Source organism: Scyliorhinus torazame, chromosome 3 (assembly GCF_047496885.1).
Source record: "Scyliorhinus torazame isolate Kashiwa2021f chromosome 3, sScyTor2.1, whole genome shotgun sequence".
NCBI lineage: Eukaryota > Metazoa > Chordata > Chondrichthyes > Carcharhiniformes > Scyliorhinidae > Scyliorhinus > Scyliorhinus torazame.
Window position 1 is genome coordinate 232,534,165 of NC_092709.1, and position 19,226 is coordinate 232,553,390.

General features: G+C 49.8%; 1 protein-coding gene across 3 annotated transcripts in view; it reads right to left on the reverse strand.

Moving 5' to 3' along the window:
- Window positions 1-19,226, reverse strand: part of LOC140408986 (ras-related protein Rab-3C) — a 283,380-nt gene that overhangs the window by 244,643 nt on the left and 19,511 nt on the right. The window lies entirely within an intron of this gene.

Below are 19,226 nucleotides of genomic sequence, written 5' to 3' on the forward strand. Positions count from 1 at the left end.
AGAAAACACTATTAGATTTGCCACCAGCATTTTTGGCTGGTCCCTCAATGCTTGATCGAGGAATTGGTCATGCTGAACGACAACCACTTCCCTTGCCTCTAAACACCACCCCCCCCCCCCCCCCCCCCCACCACCACATTTAAATGACTCACACACCGCAACCCCCATCCGCTCTTACTCACCTTTGGCCTGGGGCCCTCAGTCATCCTGGGCCTCTGATGTTGCATTGCCAGCAGTTGATACTTCTACCGATGATGAAGACAGTATGGAGTTGCCACCCTCCGTTTGGCTGGCAGCTCTCGGCTGCTGGACTTCCTGTGTGGAGGTCCTGAAACACAGGGAAAGCACACTTTGGGCCTCCCCCATGGAATGAACATGCATTCCCTGCCAGTTTTCTGACCCGTGGTGAGTTCCCATCAGGCAGACGAAGCGAGGTAGAAACTTTGGATACTAAATACGCCCAGTGGGCGCACTTCCGACTCTTGCAGCAACTGAATATTGCATGAGCAATAACATCAGGATGCTTGCCCGGCACCTTCTCGCGCGATTTCCATGTGCTTTCAGGTCGAACATGCGCTTGCCCAAGAATTCTGGCCTATGTTTTTAAAAGTGTACCAGAGAAATGTGCATTAGCCTATGAGTGATGTCAATTGTGATGGACAGAAAGAAGAAAGTTTATCATATCATGGATTGGTATAGTGTGTTCTGGTACAAGTCTAATCCAACTGGTTCTATGTTCCTCTAAAATCTCCTGAAACCGCTTTGCAATAATGAGCTTCTGCCCCTGTACCACACCAGGCTGAAAAATATGATAATAATAATAACAATCTTTATCTTACTGTGAAAAGCCCCTCGTCGCTACAGTACAGCGCCGGAGGGAGAAGTCAGAATGTCTAATTCATCTAACAAGCACGTCTTTCGGAAATTGTGGGTGGAAACCGGAGCACCCGCAGGAAACCCACGCAGGCACGGGGAGAACGTGCAGTCTCCACACAGACGGTGACCCAAGTTGGGGATCAAACCCATGTCCCTGTGAAGCAACAGTGCTAACCACTGTGCTACCATGCCGCCCGGATGTTATAAACAGGCAGGTACATATTTGACCAATCTGCCTACATTTTAATTTGCCTTGTTGTCAAGCCAGCTTTGCATTATTCAAAAGATAACCTTGGTACAGTATCCAGAACATCAAACACACTTCCACCAACCTGATAATGATACGTTTGGCAATTCGTAGGACGTTTCTTGTAAAGAATTATAAATACCTGTGATCACCAATATAAAGGTACAAAAAATTAATTTCTAATTTCTCCAATATTGATAGATTGGTGACTTTAGTCACTTACTTATGAAAATGAAAATCGCTTATTTCACGAGTAGGCTTCAATGAAGTTACTGTGAAAAGCCCCTATTCGCCACATTCCGGCGCCTGTTCGGGGAGGCTGTTACGGGAAATATTCAGTCTTCATTTGAGCTCTGCACATATAATCTTAGAAACTTCATGCAATTCCCCATTCCAAGTCCAGCAAACATTACTTAAATGTAAAACAAATAACCAGGTCTAGATGGCCGCACTATTTAAACTAATAACCAGGTTTAGATGGCCGCACTATTTAAACGATCACTGATCTCAGAATTAACCTATCATTGATATCAGAATTATCACTAATCGCAGAACAAACAACCTTGCCAAATAGCTTGTAAAACTGGTCTTCCCATCTGATGGCCAAACATATACATTAAGCTGAAATAACATGTCAGCAAATCGTCAAAGCTCGCATAAGAATAACAATGGGCAGAATTCTTCGATACCCCAGCCTCGTGTTTCTCGGTGGCGTGCCATTCACTGGCGGTGGGATTCTCTCCCCCCCGCCACTTGTCAATGGGATGTGCCAGTGAAGCCGCCCCACACCGCCGGGAAACCCGTGGATGGGGGTACACTGACATCAGGAAAAGAGAATCCTAACCGCTGGAGAATTCCAGCCAAGATATCAGAGGGTGCTCAAAGCATTTGGATCCTTAACCCAAATGAGCATTCAAACCATTCACGAGACAATAGCATTAGCAGAGGAAATGTCTCTTTAACCTCACATATGGGGGTGGCAAGGTGGCACAATGGTTAGCACTGCTGCCTCACGGCACCGAGGACCTGGATTCGATCCTGGCCCCAGGTCACTGTCTTGTGTGGAGTTTGCACATTCTCCCCGTGTTTGCGTGGGTCTCATACCCACAAACCTAAAATGTGCAGGGTAGGTGGATTGGACACACTAAATTGCCCCTTAATTGGAAAAAAAAAGAATTGGGTACTCTAATTTATTTTTTAATAACCTCACATAGCAACAAAGGGAGCATTATGTTGCATTTTCAGTTTCTCTCCAGTGCAACTCTACATCCTTTTAGACTGGCATGAATTGTAAAACGATCATCCGTCATGCTTTATTTTCTCTCCCTTACATTATCTTAGTCACTAGCTGTCTAAACTGCACATAGATAATCAATCACACCTTGACAATGCACCTTCTCAGCTGCTGTTATTTACTGAGGGCTTCTCTGCAATTGACATTTCAGATAAACACAGGAGACGATACTAAAATGGCAGGGCTATGGAATGGAACAACTAGCCGATGCCAATGTTTATGGTCTACATGAACCTCCAACCAGCTTTACTTCATCGCACTTTATCAAAATATCCTTTTATTTTTTCCCCATCTTTTACTTATCAATCTTCCACTAAAAGGCATTATAGTTATTCACTTCAGTTATTTCATGTGGTCGTAAATTTCACATTCTAACCATTCTCTTGGTCAATACTATATACTTTGGGCGCGAGTTAATGAAAAAAAGAGTCACATTGTGCATGGGTTTAGCGGGGCGTTTCCTGGCGTGAATCCGCTATCGAAAGGGACTGTGTTATTTTTCGGGACTCGGCGGTTAACGTTTCGGGACTCGGCAGGTAACGCTAGTCAGTGCAGAAAGAGAACAGGGGGCGGGATTCTCCACTCCCGCGCCAAAGTGCCCACGCCGTCGTGAACGCCGTCGAGGTTCACGACGGCGCGAAATGGCCCCTATCCCGACCGATTCAAGGCCCAATAATGGGCTAGGAGCGGGGCCGCGTCATCTACACGCGCCAGGCCTTGTCACCGCGTAAAGGCGGCGCCGCATACATGACGCGGCCGGCGCCGCATAACTGGCATCACTGGCGCATGCGTGGTTGCCGTCCTCTCCGAGTCCGCCCCGCAAGAAGATGGCGGACGGATTTTGCGGGGCTGCGGAAGGAAGGAGGTCCTCCTTCAGAGAGGACTGCCCGACGATCGGTGGGGCCGCTCCCGCCGCTTGGGAGAATCGCGGGAGGGCGTCGGACCGGCATCGCTGGAAATTTTGGCGGCCCAGGCGATTCTCCCAACCGGCGCGGGAGTGGAGAATCGCGCCCAGGGTGTCAGACCTTTAGATACCCCAATGGAACCCCCGAACACCCCCCCCCCCCGGGTCCCGGGGTCCTTGTGTCCCCACCCCACCTAATAAAGGCAGGGCACCCCTGGGCCCAATCTCCAGTGCAGGCAAACTGCCACCTTGGCACTGCCAGCATGGCACCCTGGCAGTGACCCCATCAGCACCACCTGGGCACTCTGGCACTGCCAGTCTGGCCCAGGTGGCACTTACAGAGCACCTAGGCAGCACCGATAGGGCACCCAGGCGATTTCAGCAGTGCGAGCGTATCACCCTGTCCAGAAGCCAATTGCCCATGGGTCTCCGATTGCCTGGGGGTTCCTCCAAGTGCCATTCCACCTGGTCCTGTTTTGTGGTGACCAATGCTAAATGGCATCTGGCTGGGGTCTTCTCAGCAAGGCTGTTAGATTCTGGGAGCTGGTTAGTTCTGGCAGAGACATACTGAAGTGTGCCTAACTGCACACTTAAATATGCAAATACCCTAGTTCTGGACACCCCACAAATTAAAGCAGCTTTTCTATATCAACTTAATCAAGACCTTTCATAATCTTAATGACTTCTATTAGGCCACCACTCACAGACTTCTCTTTTCCAAAGAAAGGTACCTCTGGCTGTTCAATCTTTCCTCATTGGTATAACATCTCAATTCTGATATCATCCTAGTAACTCCTCTTGGATAGTGCCAAAAGAGATGTTACAACAGTTAAGAAAGAAAGTAGATACTCAACAAGCTAGTCAAACTCAAGGGCTAGATGAATTGCCCCTAGGTGTTCAAAGCAGAAGAGGAGAACTCAGAAAAGATTACCCATTTTTAACAACAGCAATAGCAAATGCATTTTCTATCTTAAAGTGAACTTGAACTAACCAAGGAAACTATGGACTAGTAGCTGAAAGATACTAAAATTTTTGCTAAAAGAACAGATGGCAAAACATAGAACATAGAACAATACAGCGCAGTACAGGCCCTTCGGCCCACGATGTTGCACCGAAACAAAAGCCATCTAACCTACACTATGCCATTATCATCCATATGTTTATCCAATAAACTTTTAAATGCCCTCAATGTTGGCGAGTTCACTACTGTAGCAGGTAGGGCATTCCACGGCCTCACTACTCTTTGCGTAAAGAACCTACCTCTGACCTCTGTCCTATATCTATTACCCCTCAGTTTAAAGTTATGTCCCCTCGTGCCAGCCATATCCATCCGCGGGAGAAGGCTCTCACTGTCCACCCTATCTAACCCCCTGATCATTTTGTATGCCTCTATTAAGTCTCCTCTTAACCTTCTTCTCTCCAACGAAAACAACCTCAAGTCCATCAGCCTTTCCTCATAAGATTTTCCCTCCATACCAGGCAACATCCTGGTAAATCTCCTCTGCACCCGCTCCAAAGCCCCCACGTCCTTCCTATAATGCGGTGACCAGAACTGTACGCAATACTCCAAATGCGGCCGTACCAGAGTTCTGTACAGCTGCAACATGACCTCCCGACTCCGGAACTCAATCCCTCTACCAATAAAGGCCAACACTCCATAGGCCTTCTTCACAACCCTATCAACCTGGGTGGCAACTTTCAGGGATCTATGTACATGGACACCTAGATCCCTCTGCTCATCCACACTTCCAAGAACTTTACCATTAGCCAAATATTCTGCATTCCTGTTATTCCTTCCAAAGTGAATCACCTCACACTTCTCTACATTAAACTCCATTTGCCACCTCTCAGCCCAGCTCTGCAGCGTATCTATATCCCTCTGTAACCTGCTACATCCTTCCACACTATCGACAACACCACCGACTTTAGTATAGTCTGCAAATTTACTCACCCACCCTTCTGCGCCTTCCTCTAGGTCATTGATAAAAATGACAAACAGCAACGGCCCCAGAACAGATCCTTGTGGTACACCACTAGTAACTGGACTCCAGTCTGAACATTTCCCATCAACCAATACCCTCTGTCTTCTTTCAGCTAGCCACTTTCTGATCCACATCTCTAAATCACCCTCAATCCCCAGCCTCCGTATTTTTTGCAATAGCCTACCGTGGGGAACCTTATCAAACGCTTTGCTGAAATCCATATACACCACATCAACTGCTCTACCCTCGTCTACCTGTTCAGTCACCTTCTCAAAGACCTCAATAAGGTTTGTGAGGCATGACCTACCCTTCACAAAGCCATGCTGACTATCCCTGATCATATTATGCCTATCTAGATGATTATAAATCTTGTCTCTTATAATCCCCTCCAAGACTTTACCCACTACAGACGTGAGGCTCACCGGTCTACAGTTGCCGGGGTTGTCTCTGCTCCCCTTTTTGAACAAAAGGACCACATTTGCTGTCCTCCAGTCCTCTGGCACTATTCCTGTAGCCAATGATGACATAAAAATCAAAGCCAAAGGTCCAGCAATCTCTTTCCTGGCCTCCCAGAGAATCCTAGGATAAATCCCATCAGGACCCGGGGACTTATCTATTTTCAGCCTGTCCAGAATTGCCAACACCTCTTCCCTACGTACCTCAATGCCATCTATTCTATTAGCCTGGGGCTCAGCATTCTCCTCCACAACATTATCTTTTTCCTGAGTGAATACTGACGAAAAATATTCATTTAGTATCTCGCCTATCTCTTCAGACTCCACACACAACTTCCCATCCCTGTCCTTGACTGGTCCTACTCTTTCCCTAGTCATTCGCTTATTCCTGACATACCTATAGAAAGCTTTTGGGTTTTCCTTGATCCTTCCTGCCAAATACTTCTCATGTCCCCTCCTTGCTCGTCTTAGCTCTCTCTTTAGATCCTTCCTCGCTACCTTGTAACTATCCATCACCCCAACCGAAACTTCACACTTCATCTTCACATAGGCCTCCATCCTCGGCTATGTGGCCCAGAACGGAGTTCTGGGGCCCGATCCCGATCGCATGCGCCCCCTCATGGGAAGCTCCCCTTCCCCACTGCCCCAAGGTCCTCAAACACTGCCTGGGGTTCTTTTCATACTATGCCCAGTGGGTCCCAAACTACGCGGACAAGGCCCGCCCACTCATCCAGTCCACCCTTTTCCCCCTGACGGCTGAGGCTCAACATGCCTTCAACCGTATTAGAGCCGATATCGCCAAGGCCGCGATGCACGCAGTAGAAGAGACGCTGCCCTTTCAAGTGGAGAGCGACGCATCAGACGTCGCCCTAGCCGCCACGCTCAATCAGGCAGGCAGGCCTGTGGCATTCTTTTCCCGCACCCTTCATGCCTCCGAAATTCGGCACTCATCCATTGAAAAAGAGGCCCAAGCCATCATTGAAGCTGTGCGGCATTGGAGGCATTACCTGGCCGGCAGGAGATTCACTCTCCTCACTGACCAATGGTCGACAGCCTTCATGTTCAATAACACACAGCGGGGTAAGATGAAGAATGATAAGATCTTGAAGTGAAGAATCGAGCTCTACACCTTTAATTACGAGATTCTGTATCGCCCCGGTAAGCTCAACGAGCCCCCAGATGCCCTATCCCGAGGTACATGTGCCAGCGCACAGGTGGACCGACTCAAGACCCTGCATGATAACCTTTGTCACCTGGGAGTCACACGGTTGTACCATTTCATAAAGGCCCGCAATCTGCCCTACTCCGTCGAGGAAGACAGGGCAATCACCAGGGACAGCCAGGGAGGTGCGGAGTGCAAACTGCACTCTACCAGCCGGACCACGGCGCCTGGTGAAGGCCTCCCGCCCCTTTGAACGCCACAGCGTGGATTTCAAAGGGCCCCTCCCCTCCAACGACCGTAACACGTATTTCCTCATTGTGGTCGATGAATACTCCAGACTCCCCTTCGCCATCTCATGCCCCGATATGATGTCTGCCACCGTCATCAAAGCCCTCAATGCAATCTTCGTTCTGTTCGGCTTCGCCGCCTACATCCACAGTGACAGGGGATCCTCATTCATGCGTGTTGAGCTGCATCGGTTCCTGCTCAGCAGGGATATCGCCTCCAGTAGGACGACCAGCTATAACCCCCGGGGAAACGGGCAGGTGGAGGGGGAGAACGGGACTGTCTGGAGGGCCGTCCAACTGGCCCTACGGTCCAGAAACCTCCCAGCCTCCCGCTGGCAAGAAGTCTTCCCCGATGCACTGAACTCCATTCGGTCACTACTATGCACCGCCACTAACAACACACCCCATGAACGTCTCTTTGCTTTCCCCAGGAAGTCCATATGCGGGGTGTCGCTCCCAGCTTGGCTCGCAGCTCCAGGACCCGTACTCCTCCGTGGGCATGTCCGACTCCACAAAGCGGACCCGTTGGTTGAAAGGGTGCAGTTACTCCACGCTAATCCCCAGTATGCCGATGTAGTGTACCCCGACAGCCGCCAGGATACTGTCTCCCTCAGGGACCTGCCCACACCCGAGGATGGGGAGGATTTTGGCACGCTCCCGGAGTCACCGAGGACCAGACCAACACAGGAATCGCCGCCACCACTGCGTCGCTCCCAACACCACATCAAGGCCCCGGATCGGCTAAATCTCTAATTGGTTCGGGACTATCAAACCACCTTGTACTGGGCTTCAGAAAGAAATATATATTTTTTGCTTCTGTATATTAAACTTGCTCTGTATATAGTTCTCCACTGTTGTACATATTAGAAGATGTGTGGTAAGACCCTGTACTATAGGTATGGGGGTAGTCCCTGCCTGCTGGCTCTGCCCAGTAGGCGGAGTATAAATAGGTGTGCTCCCTATACAGCAGTCATTTCACCAGCTGCTGTAGGAGGCCACACATCTTAAGAGTAATAAAGCCTCAGTTGTATTCAACTCTCGTCTCTGTGCAATTGATCGTGCATTTAAGAGTGCCCGCCCATACACTCTATCCATGCCCCCCATAATCTTGTAGACCTCTATCAGGTCACCCCTCGTCATAATATGCACCCATGCACATCATGAGGTAAAAACTGGCTAACCTGGGTGTCTGTCACTGCCTATCAACATACAGGACAGAACACAACCAATCACCAGACAGAACACCAGAGGGGGGCTTCCAACTATAAAACACAAGGCATCAGCACTCCGCCTCTTTCCACTGGTGACAACTGTAGTGAGAGTCAGGGTGTATATATTAGTCACCTGTGGATCAGAGCTAGCCTGGTCAATAAGTTAGAGTAGTAGAGTGTCAACCCACAACCAGCTGTGTGCATTGTTACAGAAGTTCAATAAATCGTATTGAACCAACGCCTCCATTTGGTGTATGCTTTACAGTTCATCTGCATCCTGTTGCAGTCCGTGTTACCCCAGGGTGAATAACACGACATGATACCAGGAGTCTACTTCATCGAAGTAATTTACCTTGAATAATTCAGTGATGACCAGCAAGTGCCTTCCAGCGGCATGGAGAAGATCCAGGCCCCTCCATAGCTCCGGATCTCCGGAAATCCCGGCGCTAACTGGCGGGTCTTCAAGCAGAAATTCAGTCTATACATGAATGCCCCGGGCCTCGAGGATGCGTCCGATGACAGAAAAATCACGCTGCTCCTACCGACTGCGGGGGACCAGGCCATCCAAATCTTCAATTCGCTCACTTTTGTCGAAGGCGAGGATAAGACCAAGTTCCAGACCGTGTTAGCCAAATTCAACAGTCACTGTGAAGTCGAAACGAACGAGAGCTTTGAGTGCTATGTCTTCCAGCAACGCCTTCAGGATAAGGATGAGCCTTTCCAATCCTCTCTAACTCATCTCCGCATATTAGCGCAATCCTGCAACTACGGTGACATCGCTGATTCCCTCATCAGGGATCAGATCGTGTTTGGGGTTCACTCCGACGCCCTGCGGGAGCAGCTCCTAAAAATAAAAAACATGACCCTGCCAGTAACCATCGAGACGTGTAAAGTGCAGGAACAGGCGAAAAGTCGCTACTCCCGCCTCGGCAGAACAGGACCAACTTGCCTCCCACGAGGCAGAGTGTGTACAGGCCAGCGCACGAATGCGGCACCTTAGCATCGATGAAGGCGGCCATTTTGCGCGCTTTTCCCAGGGTCCCACGCATGCGCACCACGGACAGGAGAACGAAGCGGTCGAAGACCACACTGTGCAGGTGCGAGCGGCGGCTGGCCGCACTGCGCATGTGCGACGACGCACGGCGCGTTATAACGTCAACGTCATGATGTGCCCGAACTGCGGCACCGCCCACTTAAAGCGGCAATGCCTGCAAGAGGCAGGGGATGTTTAAATTGTGGGAAGCCTGGCCATTATGCAGCCTTGTGCAGGTCAGCACCTCCGATTGTGGGCCAGCGATCCCAGTTCCAACGCAAACGATTTCGAAGTGTGCAGCAAGAGCTGCTGGATTCGGAACCTGGTAACAGCACGCCTGGAATCCCCATATCGTGTGGGCATCATTACCACGTATGACAAGGCCTCCTCAAATTCAGCAACACGCCTACCCATCCTCAACGTGGATTCTGCGGACGAATGGCGTGCTGTCGGACAAGTCAACCAATGCAGCATCCGGTTCAAGCTGGACACTGGTGTTTCAGCCAATCTCATATCTCAAGCAGATCTTGCTCGCATCCAAAGGCAGCCAAAAGTTCTTCCTGCCAGCTGCTTGATTATAATGGCAATGCCATTACTGCGTTAGGGTCTTGTCATCTACATGTCTCCAACAAGGCCATCAAAGCCACACTGCGATTCGAAATCATCAAGCCTGACAAGGCTTCCCTGCTTGGTGCCCATGCATGCAAGCTACCCAATCTCGTCCAGCGCGTACATGCCATGTCCTCTGCCAATATGAATCTTCAGGCTGACATTGACAAAATCCTGTCACAATACCCGGATGTGTTCAGTGGGATGGGCATGCTGCCGTACCGCTACAAAATCTTACTCAGACCTGATGCCATGCCTGTGATCCATGCACCACGCCGAGTGCCAGCTCCTCTGAAGGACCATTTAAAGGCGCAGCTGCAGGAGCTCCAAGACCAGGGTATAATCTCTAAAGGGACGGAACCGACTGACTGGGCCAGCTCGATGGTCTGTGTGAAGAAGCCCTCTGGAGAACTGCGCATATGTATAGATCCCAAGGATCTTAACCGAAGCATATCGCGGGAACACGAGCCGATCCCGAAGCGGGAGGAGCTAACCAGTGAGACAGCACATGCCAAATTCTTCACGAAGCTAGATGCATCGCGTGGCATCTGGCAGATACAACTGGACGAGTCCAGCAGGAAGCTCTGCACGTTTAATACACCTTTCGGAAGGTACTGTTCCAACCGCATGCCATTTGGTATTGTTTCAGCCTCGGAAACCTTTCACAGGATCATGGAACAGATGCTGGAGGGCATTGAGGGTGTGCGGGTTTATGTTGATGATGTCATTATATGGTCCACGACCCCAGAGAAACACATATCTCGTCTCCAACAAGTCTTTCGACGCATACATGCCAACGGCCTCAAGTTGAACAAGGCCAAATGCTCCTTTGGCATGTCATCAATCAAGTTTTTGGGTAATCAAATATCCCAACAGGGCGTGCAACCAGACTCGGACAAAGTCAAGGCCATCAACACCATGAAGACCCCGGAAGACAAAAAGGCGGTGCTCCCCTTCCTGGGTATGGTTAACTTATTGGGAAAGTTCACTCCCAACCTCGCATCACACACCATGGCTCTCAGGACTTCTTCAGAGTGAAGAGGTCCACTGCCTTTCAGTGGCTACCCACACAACAAACAGAGTGGCTCAAGTTAAAGGCAAAGCTCACCACTGATCCGATACTAGCATTTTTGGACCCAGAACGGGAGACAAAAATCTCCACGGACGCCAGCCAGGACAGCATTGGTGCGGTGCTCCTCCAGAAGGATGACTCCTCTTCCTGGGCTCCAGTGGCCTATGCATCCAGGGCATTGACTCCCTCTGAGCAGAGGTATGCTCAGATAGAGAAAGAGTGCCTGGGCCCCCATACCGGTATTGTAAAGTTCCACGATTACGTCTACGGTCTACCAACCTTCACAGTAGAAACTGACCACAGACGCCTAGTCCATGTCATTCACAAGGACTTGAATGACTTGATGCCCAGGCTTCAGTGCATTCTCCATCGACTCCACAGGTATGATTGCGAATTGGTTTACACACTGGGCAAGGAGCTAATCATAGCGGATGCCCTGTCTCGCGCCATCACCTCATCCTGTGAACAGGTCGACTTCATCCGCCAAATTGAGGCACGGGTGCAACTGTGTGCCACCAACCTCCCAGCCTCAGACAAACGAGTCATCAACATTCGAGAAGAGACTGCCAAGGACCCTCTTCCGCAGCGGGTCATACATCACCTTGCAAATGGTTGGCAGAAAGGGCAAAGCCCCCAGTTTAATGTCAAGGATGACCCAACAGTTGTTGAGGGGATCCTCCTCAAGCTGGATCATATCGTTATTCCTTGCAGCCTCCAGAGCTTAGTGCTCAAACAGATCCACGGTGTCGAGAAATGCAGGTGCAGGGCCTGGCAAGCTGTCTATTGGCCTGGCATCAACAAGGACATATCCAACATGGCCCTCAATTGTGCGACTTGCCAGCATTTCCAGCCTGCTCAGCCCAAAGAAACTCTCCAGCAACACGAGATAGTGACCTCTCCGTGGTCGAAGGTGAGAATCGACCTTTTTCACCCCAATGGGCGTGACTACGTGCTTATAATTGACTACCTCTCGAGTTACCCCAAGTGGTGAAACTGTCCGACCTCACATCAAGGACTGTCATCAAGGCCTGCAAGGAGAAATTTGCTAGGCATGGAATTCTGCTCACAGTCATGAGCAACAACGGTACCTGCTTCTACAGCCAAGAGTGGTCCAACTTTGCGAAGCTATACCAGTTCAAGCACATTACCTCGAGCCTGCATTACCCACAATCTAACGGGAAGGTCGAAAAAGGGGTCCATATCGTGAAGCAACTGCTCTGCAAGGCTGCGGACTCAGCTTGTGACTTTAGCCTTGCGCTCCTGGCGTACAGGGAAACCCCTCTGTCCACCGGTATGTCTCCAGCACAACTGCTTATGAATCGTGACCTGCGGACGACTGTTCCAGTCATTCATTTACCTGACCTGGACCACCTCCCAGTGCTGCAAAAGGTGCAGCAACTCAGAAACCGGCAAAAGCTGACATACGATGCTCATGCTACTGATTTCCTGTGCTCTCTCCGGAAGATGCTGTTCGCATCAAGTTGCCTGGTGGAGACTGGTCAGCTCCAGCTGTTGTTGTTCGACAGGCTGCTCCCAGGTCGTTCGTGGTTCGCATGGCTGATGGATCCATTGTCAGGCGCAACAGAAGGGCACTACGCAAACTTGCCTGCCCACCACGTTCCCATCTGTCGTTATGCCTTTTCCGGACACCTCGCTCCACGAGGCCACCAATCTGGCTGCAGTTCCGCCCGTCAAGGCGCCGTCGTTCCCACCTCCACCTTCAGGCGGTCGACAAGGATCCGACGCCAGCCCCTGAGATTGGACTTATAAATATTTCCTTTGTACATATTGTTCTGTATCTGCACGCTCGACACCTTCCATGTACATATGCATTCACTCGCCATTTGCTGTAAATAGTTATATCTGTAAATATGTCGTATATGCTCTAAGCAACCGACAATTTCTTTTTTTTGAAAGGGGGATGTCATAACATGCACAGCAGGAGGTAAAAACAGGCAGTGACAGACACCCAGGTTAGCCAATCAACATACAGGACAGAACACAACCAATCACCAGACAGAACACCAGAGGGGGGCTTCCAGCTATAAAACACACGCGGCATCAGCACTCTGCCTCTTTCCACTGGTGACAAACTGTAGTGACAGTCAGGGTGTACAAATCATTCAACACCTTCCACACGTGGATCAGAGCTAGCCTGGTCTAGTAAGTTAGAGTTAGTACACTTAGAGTAGAAGAGTGTCAAGCTGTGTGCATTGTTACAGAGGTTCAATAAATAGTATTGACCAATGCCTATATTTGGTGTATGCTTTATCGTTCATCTGCATCCTGTTGCAGTCAGTGTTACCCCAGGGTGAATAACACAACACCCTCACCCTTCTTCTTTCTAATGCAAACAGTCAGAGTCTATTCAGCCTCTCTACATAGCCAACACCCTCCAGGCCTGGTAACATCCTGGTAAACCTCCTGTGCACCCTCTCCAAAGCCTCCACATCCTTCTGGGTGCTCCAGTTTCTTCCCACAGGACAAAGTGCTGACACCGACGCAGAATTCGTCCACAACAGCAAAACTAGTACCGTACTTGGACCGATTCGGCTACTGTTAAGGGGCTAGCACCGGCACCACGTGGAACACAATGGATTCCAATGAGAAACAGTGCCGGATTCGTGATTGACACTCAGGAGGCTGACAAGCTGCTTATATACACTGCAATCCCTAAACACACCATCCCAGCCAACAAGATGGCAGCAGACGCGTGGCCCCACATTTCACGAATGCCGAGCTGGAGACCCTCCTGGACGCCGTGGATGAGAGGTGGATGACCCTGTACCCCAGCCCTGGAAGGAGGCTGCCAGCCGCTGCAGTCCGCCATGCCTGGGCGCAGGTGGCAGAGGCGGTCAGCGCCATGGGTAACACGTCCGGACGGGTCAGCAGTGCTGGAATAAACTGCACAACCTCCTTAAGGCGGCCAGGATGAATAGGCAACACTCTGCATCTGGCCCAACCGTCGCTCCACACACCCATAACCCGACCGACACAGTGTCCACCCCCCTCCCACTTGGAGGGTGACCGAACCTCCACCCTGCACCACATGCCAGCACCCATAGTGGCCATCATGGCCGGGTGCCCTGGCCACTGAGGCCACCAGCTACCCATCCTATGTGCTGCATGCGTCGGACTGTTTAATAGTGTCGTTTTCCGCTTGCACCCGCCCCCCCTTGCCAGGAGAAGGCCGCCCATAACCGTCGGGAGCGGGAGAAGACTGGCAGGGGAACGCGGGACCTGTGACCCCTCAGCATGGCAGAGCAGAGGGCTCTGGACGTGGTCAGCGGCCCAGAGTAAAGTGAGGTCGCTGTAGTTTGACCGCGGGCGAGCAAGTGAGGCCCTGCTGAGTTGCAGTTCCCCATGACACACATGTCAACCCCCACCCAAACCCCCACCGCACCACCCTCAACCGCCCCCCCCCCCCCCCCCAGTTGCCGAACCTGGGAGGTGATCAGAGCGTCCCGCGCACGTTGGCCCTGGTGCACACATCGTGCGGCCTCGCTTGCCTCCTCACCCTCTCCCACATCCTCCTCGTTGGAGGAGGCCTGACATTCCTCCTCCTCCTTCTCTAGCTCATTGCCCCTCTGCTGCGTGATTTTGTAGAGGACGCAACAGGCTGCAACAATGTGGGCGACCCTCAGCATCACACTGCCCAGGTATCGGGCGCAGACGTGTATGATGCGCATCTGATGGTCACATCAGCTGCACGTTCATCGAGTGGAACCCCTTTTGGTTGGTGTCGAGCAGCCTGTTATCAGCAGGTTCTTGTAGGGGGACATGCATCCCATCGAATACCCCCTGGACCCGGGGCATCCAGTCGATGGTGGCGAACTCCACTGCCCAGGCATCCTGGTGGGCTCGGTCTACGTTGAAATGGATGTATTCCACCACCTGGGTATACAGGGCCTCGGTGACTGTGCAGAAGCACCTATGCACCCAGGCCAGTGTGTTCCAGGACAGGTTCGAACTCGGCGCCTTGAAGGACTCCGTGGCATAAAAGTTCAGGGTGACTGTCACTTTGACGTCCACCGGGAACGGATGCCATCCCCCATAGCCCCACGGAGCCAGGTGCGCCATGATCCAGCAGATATGTGGCACTGTCTCCCTGCTGAGCTGGAGCCTTCGAAGGCAGGTCCTCGAATGACAGACACACTAAGGCCTCATGCGGTGCCTCCTTGACACCTCCTCTACCTCAGCCCATTGAGCGGCCAGATCTCCATCCTGGACGGCTGCCTCCTATTCCTCTGTAGCACTCTGTTGCTGCACGCTCTACTGCTGCAGCTTCCTCCTCCTCGAGCAGCTCTGGCTTGTACATCCGCAGGGGATCCCCCAGGGCTGCGGCGACCAGCAGGAAGGCACCATTGCTGGTTGAATTCCAATATCCATTGTCTGCAGAGCATGTTAGCATGGTGCATACCCAGTGCCCAACCAGGTCCAATGAGCTACACGTTTGCCTCAGTTGGCACTGTGGGCTCAGTCCCCGTATGTCCCCACCCCCGCCCATCTCCACACTCCTGGTCCCATCGTTGCCCGGCACAGTGGGGGCCTCCGGCCCTGGCGTCCATTCTTGCTGCCAGGTGTACTGTCAGCTGGCGCTGCCCATACCAGCATTATCCTCCGCGGCCCCTGCCCGGCGCCCCAGTATTGGCTACAGTGGCCGTTGCCCTTGGGTGGGACGCCTGATGCCCTACTGGTGGGTGGAGGCCGTGTGGGAAGTACAGCAGAGGGTGGGGTGCGGAGGTACATAGGTAAGGGCACCCACACGGCCAGTGTCACTCTGCAGAACCAGGGAACAAGGTGGGTGGTCAGTGAGGTGCGCAACAAGATAGCTACCTTGCAGGCCGTGATAATGGCGGTCCATGCCTGTCACATGACAGGTCACCCTAGCCACTCGGCCCATTCCCCCTAGACCCCCCTCCCCCGCCCTGGCAGGGCCCCCCCCACTCCAGCCAGTGACCAGCCCGGCAGCCCATGGTCAAGCCTCTGTGTCCTCCCTCCTCTCTCCCCCACCAGCCACGGCAGTTTCACGATTTTCAAAAGCACAAGTGAACCGCGCTGTCGGGAACTCGGTAAGTGGAGAATCACGGAGGCCCCGGAGAATACCTGGTCGGGTCCGCTAATGACATTGAAACGCTATCTGATGTATGTGCATTCCAGACCGCATTGACGCCACTGTCAAGGTGATGGAGAATTGCAATTTGGCGTCAAACTACCGCCTGCTGTGATTCTGGCATCGGGCTCTATTCTCCGCCCAATCGCAATTTTGGCATCAGCTAATGGAGAATGTTCACAAGAAGCCCTAAATCCTTCTGAATAGAAAATCTGGAATAAAAAGTTTAGTATCAGTAATTGTGACCATGTAACCAAAAGATTGCTGTAAAAACCTATCTGGCTCACTAATGTCCTTTAGGGAATGACATCTATTGTCCTGATGTTTTGGGATCTATGTATCTCCAAATACACAGCAATGTGGTTGGCTCTTAACTGCTGGCTGAAATGGCCAAGCAAGCTATGGGACTACCAAGAAGACGGCTCACTACCACTTTCTCAGGAGCAATTAGGAGTGAACAATAGATACTGGCCTTGCAGAAATTCCCACATCGTGTGAATAAATAAGATAATAAAACTGGGACCTTCTAAAATTATTGATGTGTTTGTTGGGGTAGATGAATTCAGAATAAGGGCTACAAATATAAGGCAATCACTAACAGATCATATAAAGAACTGATGAAGAACTTCTTTACACAGAGTGGTGAAGTATGGTTGAAGCAGATATCATGGATGCATTTTTATTGAGACTTGATGTATTTTTGATGGAGGCAGATTCAATTGCAACTTTTAAAAAGGGTATTGGATAATTATCTGAGGAGATGTTTGCAGGGCTCCGAGGAAAAGACCGGAGAGTAGGATTAATTGAGTTACTTCTGCAGAGACTCAGAAGGACATGGCAGATGGAATGGTCTCCTTACGGATTGTAACCATTCTATGATTCTATTGTGAGGAAGAATTAAAGAGAGAGGTCCACAAAAAGGGTGGGAAGAGCAGGACAAAGGTTAGGTTCATGTAGAGCATAAACATGAGCAAAGACCATTTGGGCCCTGTTCCATAGGGCAGAATGTTGAGTGCCTCGCCTGCTGACTGGAGAGCAGATAGGGGACCCATACTGCTTCTTTTCAGGAAGGCCCACTGAACCACAAGGCAATCTGATGAGGCCAGCAGTGGGCCACTCTCTGGAATCAAGACCCCTGGGGGTGGATGTCTCACCTACTGGGAACTGCCGGCCTCTAATTGGCCAACAGCTCTTGCGCTCAGCAGTGCACTGGAAAGGCCATTTCCGAAAGGACAGGTACCCGAGTCCCAGGATTGTTGATCAATCCAGGCCATGGGCAACAAAGATGGGGGGTATTCACAGAATGGGTTTGCGGGGAAATGGGTGCAGGGGTGGGGTTGGCAGCAAGATCAGGGGAGTGGTTTTCAGCTGGCCCCGCACCTTTCCGATGTCTTGTCTCCCCCCCCCCCCCCACATCAAGCACTGAGTTCCAGGACACCACCATGCTGCCGAATTACATACCCTTTCCGCCTCCAACATTGCCAGAACAGAACATTCCACGCAAAGACTCTCTGTAACGGCAGGTCTTAACCGTGAAAGGAAAAATAGAAAATCTTCTTCGCCATCATTACAGTAAATTAATTTTGAACTGAACTAAAGCCATTTTTTCACTACCTATTCGTTAACAGTAAATAAATGAATATCTAAAAATTTAAATCAAAAAGGCAATTAGGCATTAATATTGTTGAATGGAATATTTCTCAGCAAAGGTGTACATCACATTAAACAGAATTCACTCAAAAATATACTGTAGAATATTGTAAAACTTTATCTTAAACAGACAAGACATTAATCATTGTTCAGTTATAAAACTGAAGGGTTGACCTCATTACTTCCTTTAAATGTCACTCCACCAGATTTTAGAAGTAGCTGTCAAGGTTGCATAAATGTGTCTTTTTCATCTCTTATTTTCTAAGACATTGAGCTTATTCAATATAAAGTTATAATTTCATAAAATATTGAAAATTTCAGCCACAATTAACCAATGTCGAAAACCATATGTCAAATGTACACAACCTGCAATAGAATAAATAACCAGGCAGCAAATCGATCTCTGCATAATGCCCTCTATGAAATGGCACCAAGAGCACAAGCCCAACCGTCAAATTAGACAGTCAAACCATGTCGTTCAGCTCAAACTGATGTTTGGTATAACTTAAGGCGGTTTCTGTTTTGTTCTCTTCAGCTTCCAACACTGTTAAATGTTAAATCAATTGTACTTGACTTGAGACAATAAAACGCACAGGCCAGTAAACCCGATCACAAAACACATTCAAAATGTATCAAATTGTTTTTGACTTAATTACACTCATGTGAATTACACTTTGTTAAATATTAACAAATATAATTCAGCTCGTTCTCTATTCACACTTGAACTGTAATGTTGGTCCAAAGAGATATGCCCTCACACTGATGCGGTAATTACAGTGTAAATGCAGCCCGAATTCAGGAAGGGACACAATCTGACACTGGTAGCAAGCTGATTGAAACTCCTCTCACTCCATTTTACTTGTGAATGAGTTCAACCTAAGCATCCACTTTACACTCCAAATTTAGCATTGGTGTAAAGAAATTTAAGCTTTGCATTGATGGAATGCATAATGACAATCAGAAAACAAATTTGTATAGAATCCAAACATGGAGAATTAAGACAATTTTAAATCCAACGCAGGCAGCAAAGACCAATATTTAAAAACATCAATAACTTTTTAATTAAAGGATGCATCATTCTTGTGAAGACTGAAAATTAATTTCAATGTTGAAAATTAACCACCATACATATAAACAGCATGAAAGAATTTAATTTCACAAAATAAGGTGGCTTTCCAATTTGGGGACCACCTTCAGTTCAGTAGTGTTCGGTGCTATTTTCGGAATTGACTTTTCTAAATGCTTGCAAAATCATGAATTTACAGAATTAATTAATTCAGCATTTAACTTATCTGCTCCAATTTACTTATGCTAAATGAAATGTCACTTTT